We start from the raw sequence: 8,407 nt of genomic DNA, 5'->3' as shown, positions 1-8,407 counted from the left end.
CAAACCTGGAGCCAGGTATTGGGGCGAATGCTGGAAGATCAGAGAAGCAGAACAAGCCACAGCTACCTCACGTCACCAGTTCCTCAGCTGATTCTGTTTCCTCAGACTGGAAGCTTCTGTGTCTTCATCCAAATGGATCTCAGCTGAACTATGCTGCTCAAAGCCTAAAAGCTTAGCCAGCTAAAAGCTGCTAGTTTCTGGTCTTCACACCTTATATACCTTTCTGCCATCACTCCCTGGGATTAAAGGCTCACTTCTTGGGATTAAAGGCATGTGTCACCACCTGGCTGTTTCCAATGTGGCCTTGAACTCCAGGCCATATTGGAGATCCAGAGGGATTTCTGCCCCTGGAATGCTAGGATTAAAGGCGTGTGGTACCACTGCCTAACCTCTATGTTTAATATTGTGGTTGTTCTGTCTCTGACCCCAGGTAAGTTTATTAGAGTGCACAATATTTCAGAGAACACAATACCACCACAGGCCCCTTACTCAGTCAATATGGACTCTGTCTATATTTTTACCTGTCTACTTCTGGAACCTCTTGAAACTCCACTGTAGCCCTCTTTGTATCCATTTGTATCCATTTGTATCCATTCTGCAGTGCCCCCACCACAGACACACAGAGAAAAATTTACAGTGTGATGTGTGATATGAGTTAATAATTAAAGATTAGAATAAAAGAACCTGTGTCTGCCTCAACTAGATGAACAGTAGTCTCAGGCAGCATGCAGGTGGATATGGTGCTGGAGAAGGAGCTGAGAGTTCTACATCTTGGTCTGCAGGCAGCAGAAGACTGCTATACTAGGCCTAGCTTGAGCATATGAGACCTCAAAGCCTGCCTCACAGTGACACACTTCCTCCAGCAAGGACACACCTCCTAATAGTGCCACTCCCTATGGGCCAAGCATTCAAACCCATGAATCTGTGGGAGTCATACCTATTCAGACCACCACAGAGGTGTACAAAAGACTACTCAGAGCTGCTAGAAGAATCCAGCATTGCTGACACCTTGATTTTGGATACCTTGCCTTAACAACTATAAGGCAATGCATTTCTGGGAGTTTTAATGTTGCTTTTTTTTGTATGTTGAGATAATGTATCACTGTATAAGTTTGGTTGACCTGGAATTCATTATATGTACTAGGATGGCCTCAAACTTGTGATTCTTCCTGGGTTTTGGGATTATAGCTATGTGTCACCAGGCCTGGCATCTCTGCTGATTTTAAGCCATCCAGATTGTTCCTCTTTGTCACAGCCACTCATGTCTGCTGTGATTACTCATTGTGTCAGTAAGTAGACACAAAGTCCTACATAACTTTACAGAAGAAAAGATGCAACATGATTTTTAGAAGTATAGAAAAGCCTAGAAGAGAATATGAATGTGTCTGGGGGCCTTTTGTTTTTGCTTTTAAGGTGTGGCAGGTCAAACTCAGGGCCCTGCAAATACTAGCGTTGATGCAAAACCACCACAGCTCTCACTTCAAAGGGGATCAAATATGAGTGACCATGGCCTAGAGACCCAGATTTAGGGTTCCCCAAATGCCATGTTCCAATGCACGTAACAATTTCATGAGGTTTTTATAGCAATAGACTAAAGGATATTAAAAATCAAGGCACTTTCAAACACAGTGGTGCACATGTCAGGTAGGCAGGTTATATCGGAGCAGACAAATCTCTGTTAAAGACCTCAGCTATTATCTGGAAACAGTCTTAGCCATTGGGTGGGCAGATACTTAGGGACCTGTTTGTATATTCCGAAAGGATTTTTAAAATTCTATCAGAGACTCATATTTATTCATGCACCAGAATTGGGCTATTTTAAGAGCTTGATGTTACACATAATATTTCTATAAACATTCATGTACAAATTTTTGTGTAGATTTGAGTTTTATTTCTCAAGGACACGATTTTGCATTCTTATCAGCAATATGTAAGGGTTCCAAGTTCTTGCCTTGTCCCCTAACATAGGATCTATCCTGGAGAAAGCTTTCCATGCACTTGAGATGTGTATGCACTTTGCTGTTGTTATAATGGTTGTTGTTACAGTGTTGGTCAAGCCTTCCATGTCCTACTTACTTGATTCTTCTACAACTAGACAATATAGTATTTTTTACCCTTCAGTTCTGCTAGTGCTTTATCCCCCAGCTTCCCCTTCCTCCACACCTACTTGCTCCCCACACCATCTCCCCTCCCCCCCAGATCCATTCCCCTTCCATTCTTCTTCAGAAAAGAGCAGGTCTTCAAAAAATGACAGCCAAGCAGGACAAAACAAGATACAATAAGACAAGGCAAAGCCTTCATATCAAGGCTGAACAAGGTAAGTCAATGGGAGGAAAAGAATCCCAAGAACAGGCAAAAGAGTCAGAGAAGCACCCACTCCCACTGTTAGGAGTCTCACAAAAACACCAAGCTAACATATACACAAAGAACCATCTATGACTATACCATGAACATGCCCCATCTTGTCTGTGTTTTCTTCTTCTATTTCTCTTATGTTGTGTGGCTGTTTCCTCCAGGTTGGTCATGACTTTTGTTGTCTTGAAGCAGAGCAGCTGCAATCACATGTGGGTGTCTCTCAAGAGGTCACAAGATTTGGCGCATTAGCAATCTCTCATGAAGGGAGAAGGAAGCCTCAAAAGACCCCTTTACATAAGCAGTGAATGGTTGCTGGGGAAGACAGCTCCTTTGGTAGTGCAGCAGCCTTAAGGTGCCTAAGGGACTCCGGTGACCTCAGTGATGCAGTTTTTGTGAGTCAGCATCCATGTCACAGTGAGGCTTTTTGGTGATGCAGCTGCCAAGTCACCTATGCTTTGGAAGTAGGCCTCCACACATGCTCCTGTAAGTCATGCCAATGAACTCAAAGTTTCTCCAAGCTGGATTTTGGATAAAATCTTTTTGGTCTGTCAATGCCCTCTCTATCTGGGGTAAATAGAAATGCAAGAAAATTACACAGAATCATATTAAGTATACATTTTTAATTTTTGTGTCTTACTAATGGATTGACCTTTTATTCATAAAATATTCCCTTTTATCATATATTGCTGTTATTACTGTGTGTACGGGGGTCAGATGACAATTTTGTGGAATCTGTTCTCTCTTTCCATTTTTTCCATGAGTTCCAGGGATCAGACTAGGACTTCAAGCTTACACAGCCATCACTTTGACCAGCTGAGCCATCCTGCTAATAGAAAATGTCTGTTTTAATGTAACATTTTGTGTTTTAAAATCTTTTTTTTCTGATATTAGTTAATTGATTTCAGCATTCTTATGGCTATTGTTGGCATGGATTTTTTTTTGTTGTTGTTGTTCTGTTTTTTTTTGTTTTGTTTTGTTTTTTTGTTTTTTGTTTTTTTCTGAGACAGAGTTTCTCTGTGTAGCTTTGGTGCCTGTCTGCATCTCACTCTATAGACCAGGCTGGGCTTGAACTCACAGAGATCCACCTGGCTCTGCCTCCTGAGTGCTGGGATTAAAGGTGTGCGCCGCCGCCGCCGCCGCCGCCGCCGCCGCCGCCGCCGCCGCCGCCGCCGCCGCCGCCGCCACCACCACCACCACCACCAGGCAGCATGATTTTTTTTCACTTTTTCTTTGAGTATAATTGTGTCTTTGAGTCTGGACTGTGTCTCCTATAGCACCGTATACCTTGACCTCTTCTTAGCTCCAGTTTGACTATCTGTGCAATCACATTTAATCCTATTGTTGATGTCACAGTACTTGTGTTATTTTGCTCTTTGTTTTCTGTAGATCTTTTATTGTTATTGTTTCTCTATCCTCCCTTAAAAGGTTCCTTGTAAGCTGGGTGGATGTTTTCTAGTGTAATATTTAATCCTTCAATGACTTCTTAGTATATTTTTGGAACTAATATTTGATATAAGGACATATTGTTATTTATTTCCCATGCAAGCTTACAGCTTTTCAGGAAGCTGAGAGGAGGAAGGAGAGATGATGACTGCAGACTTCGTTGGGTCCGTCTATCTACTTACTCCTGCTTTTCTTCATCTCTTCTTGTGGATTCAGCTTGCATTCTGGTTCCAGAAAAAGTCTGGATAAAACTTTGTTCTTGGTGTCTCCCTGTGATGTTATTATCAAATATGCCACATTTCTATATATTATTATATGGACAACTATAAATATATTAGTTTTCAAATCACTTGAAAGTAAAAAGGAGAAGAAATTTGGAAGAACTTTCTTTTATAACTACCTACACTGTTACTTTGGTGTTTGTTTCATTTGTGTGGCTTGGAGTCACAGCCTGCTGTCATTTGAGGAACTTCCCTTAATCCTTATGAAACGGGTCTGCCAACAGTGACTTCCTTGAGCTTATGTTTACCACTCTCTGATCTAACACAATAATAATGGTTAAGCTGCTAAAGGATGGGAAATAAGAAAATATGATGATTGCATTAGGAAAGTCTTCTTTAAGTGGATTTGGAAAATCATAATGTTTTATGGTAGAAATTACATAAAACAAGCACTGTAGTTCTTCAGGGGTGTTCCAAAGAATGATGGTAAGAAGGGAGAACATAGTAACCTGAGATTTGTTGACCTTGTCATCCTCCTCCTCCACCATCTCCCTCCAATGCTCTAACAGCAGTAATTCTAGCATGAAGCTTGCTGTCTTCCTTCCCATAGAAACTGTTTCAGCCGTTCAAAAAGTTCTCAAAAGGTGAAAAGGCATTTATGGGGTTTATCACATTTCCAAATGTCTTTGAAACCATGGTAACACCCAAGATGCAACAGTCTTGTCTGAGTTTACCCAACATTAATTATCTGCACATATTGTAAATACCACTTATCTGTGTGAGGTTTATTATTGTTTGGTAACTTGGCAGGCAGTAGAATTCCCCAGGAGACAAGCCTCTGTGTGTGCCTGAGGTATTATCCATACTACTTTAGCTTCTGGGCATGCCTGGGAGGGGATATCTAGATAACATTAATTGGGGTAAGGAGAGCCATCCTAACTGTGGGCTGCACCGTTCCATGGGCCAGGGTCCTGGACAGAATAAAAAGTGTAGAACTAGCTGAGAATTGACATTTGTCACTCTTTACCCCAGATTGTGGATCCAAATGTGATCAGCTGTTTCAGACTCCTCTCAGTGTGACTTCTCTGCCATGATTGACTTTGCCATTGAACTGTGAGCCCAAATAAACCCTTTCCTCCTTAAGTTGTTTGAACCGGTATTTTGTTACAGCAGCAAAGAAAGTAACTAATACAATCTGCGGTGTTTCTGGGCAGTTGGTGTATGAACAGACATAATGCCAGCAAAAGTTCTGTCAGCCATGGAGGAATTTGTCCACTTCCTGTGCTTCAGTAACTACAACACAAGAACTCACCTCTGTGCTTCATGAACAAGGTTCAGCTAACATATAACTATGGGAGCTAATGCTTGCCTCATAATTGGCCCCAGAGTGAGATATGTAATATAAACATCCAAATGGCCCAAAGCACGGAACAAGAACCAGCCAGCCAGAGCTCCAATATTCACTACAGCTAACCTATAGACCCAGGGGGAAAAATACATATTTTTTGTTTATGTCACTGAAATTTTTAGGTGGTCTGTATCATTGTTGCAGCAAGGGCTATTAATCCACATCTTCCAAATCACTGTTACACAGGTGGCTGCCATCACGCCTGTTTTGAAGCAACTTAGAAATTTTGAGACTTCTGAAACTTTTGGTATTTCCCCAACACATTTCACTTGGGTAAAGTTTTTATGTGTGCCATAAAATATCTTCCAAAACTTTCAGTATGATTAAAAGTTATCTCCATTCATTTTCTCCTTATATATGTTTAAAATATGTTTTTGTGACTCTGAAAGGACAAAACTACAATGGCTGTGATTGTGAATGGCAGTAATTCCCAGAGGAAACTGAAATCAGTTTGGACATCTTCCCAGGTGCACAGCACCTATACTCCTAATGCTTCAAAAAGTCAAGGAACAAAGATGTTTAATAGACGCTGCATCTTGCTCTCTCCACTTGAGACAGAGAACAAACTGATCTAAGAGAAAGATGCTCTTAGCAGCTATTTGCAACTCTTGTGAGCTTAGACATTGTGAAGCTATGAAGTATTACACTGTCTAAATATAGGCCTAACTACAGTGTGGGGGGCCCACAGAGGCTCCCTAGTAAGACCTTACTCAAGGTCAGAGAATTGAAATCTGAGCTTGTTTTACCCAGCAGGGCTGCATAATGGGATGATTTGGCCAAAGGCATGGTTACCAGGTGTTTTGAAGCCTCTATACTTGGGTGAACATTGTGCTTTGATCTTGAAAGAGGGAGGTCTTTTGCCTTGCCCCTTGGCAGTGTATAAAAAGCCCATTTGAATAAACCTCAAAGCAGCTGGGTATTGATCCAGGACCCTCCCAAAGCTATCATGTGTCTCTGTCTTTCTTGTTGTCTCCTCCTATATTTCTATCTAATACTTCGTTCTTCTCTCCTCCCCACAAGAACCCTCAACAGGTTGGAGCTGGACTCCAATACTACAGAAATTTGAAAATGAAAAAAGGGGACAGAACACATTCTCATGGAGACTCACTCATCCACTTATTGTTTACCAAATACTGATCAAGCTGATTGACATGATATTGTGCTGAGGACTTCACAGAACAGAGGTACCAGCCTTGGAGAGTTCAGATTCCAGGGAGAGAGGCAAGACAGGTACATCATGGAAGTTTCTTATGTACCCCAAATTAACTGTTTGCAAGTTCAGTGATGAGGAGACATATTTGTTGGATTCGCAGAAAGGTTTTTTTTCCCCAGAGAAAAAGGCAATATGGATGGTGATTAGAATGATGTGTATGATGATAGACAGACTTGGAAGAGGACAAAGACATAGATACTAATACCATGGAATTAAAATAGCAGCAGCAGCGGCGGCGGCGGCGGCGGCGACAACAACACATCAGAGTCAATTCTAGAAAATTCTTAGATGTCAACCTTAAAAGCGTTAGCAGGTTTCCCCCTACAACATCCCCCTGCACCCCACCCTATCTTCTGTAAGAAAAGAAAACATTTTTGGCAATAAGCCTGTCAACTTTCTAGAAATGCTGACATCACTCGGAAGAGATGCACAGTTGTTGTGAAAGGCCCCAGAACTTCTTGACTTCAGATTCAATTTGATCAGCTGCCTCAGGCTCCTCTGAGGCTTCAGTTACATCAACATAGAGCTCAGCCCCCTCAGAAAGAAAAAAGTGTCTCTGGCTTGACACATGGTGGAGAACTGGGAAGGAACTGGCCACTCTTTGTACCATTTGTTGTCAGGTACAGGACATACTCAAGGGTGTTACACTGGACTCTGTTACAAGATGCAGCCTATGTGTGATCACTGCCCCATCAACATGACTACTTAAGAGTATGGTCTCTTTTTGAAATCTGAAATGATTTGGGTGAAAATACATCTTCAGGTTCTGATGACAGGTGCTGTTTGTTCAGTATCTTAAACCCAGAAAGATGAGTTAATCCTCAAGGAAATGATATTAAATTTGTCTCAAATACAACTGCTTTTGATTTAGCAAGTGTGGTGGTATTATATTCCCCGAAGTATTGTGCATGCTAATATACTTATCTGGGGTCAGAGAACAGAACAGCCACAATATTAAACATAGAGGACAGGCAGTGGTAGCACACGCCTTTAATCTTAGTATTCCAGAGGCAGAGATCTACCTGGATCTCTGTGTGTTCAAAGATACAGCCAAGCATGGTGACTCGAGTCTTTAGTCCCAGAAACTGAGCCTTTAATCCAAGGGAGTGATGGCAGAAAGCAGAAAGGTATATAAGGCGTGAAGACCAGAAACTAGAAGCATTTGGCTGGTTAAGCTTTTAGGTTTTTGAGCAGCACAGTTCAGCTGAGAGGCATCCAGTCTGAGGAAATAGGATCAGCTGAGGAATTGGCGAGGTGAGGTGGCTGTGGCTTGTTCTGTTTCTCTGACCATTCAGCGTTCACCCCCATACCTGGCCCTGGGTTTGTTTTTATTAATAAGAACTGCTATAGCCAGGCAGTGGTGGCGCACGCCTTTAATCCCAGCACTCGGGAGACAAAGGCAGGTGGATCTCTGTGAGTTCGAGGCCAGCCTGGACTACAGAGTGAGTTCCAGGACAGGTTCCAAAGCTACACAGAGAAACCTTATCTCAAAAAACAAAAACAGAAACAAACAAACAAAGATTCCTGTTACATCCAAGCTACACAGTTTTTTAAAAAATAAAACAAGGATATCAGGTGATTCTTGGATAGTATCTGTCTTAGTTAGAGTTTCTATTGCTGTGAAGAGATACCATGACCACAGCAACTTATATAAGAAAAACATTTAATTGGGGTGGCTTGCTTACAGTTTCAGAGGTTCAGTGCATTATCATGACGTCCAGAACATGGCAGCATGCAGGCAGCCATGGTGCTGGAGTAGTAGCTGAA

General features: G+C 41.9%; 1 long non-coding RNA gene across 1 annotated transcript; it reads left to right on the top strand.

Moving 5' to 3' along the window:
- Window positions 1-2,774: 2,774 nt before the first annotated feature.
- LOC143270505 (uncharacterized) lies at window positions 2,775-7,514 on the top strand. The gene is made up of 2 exons (XR_013047691.1): window positions 2,775-2,838; window positions 6,448-7,514. It is a non-coding gene; the product is annotated as an uncharacterized LOC143270505 (long non-coding RNA).
- Window positions 7,515-8,407: the final 893 nt, after the last annotated feature.

Source organism: Peromyscus maniculatus, chromosome 1 (assembly GCF_049852395.1).
Source record: "Peromyscus maniculatus bairdii isolate BWxNUB_F1_BW_parent chromosome 1, HU_Pman_BW_mat_3.1, whole genome shotgun sequence".
Lineage (NCBI taxonomy): Eukaryota > Metazoa > Chordata > Mammalia > Rodentia > Cricetidae > Peromyscus > Peromyscus maniculatus.
Note: the sequence above shows the minus strand (reverse complement) of the source record. Positions and strands in the feature narration are given on the sequence as shown.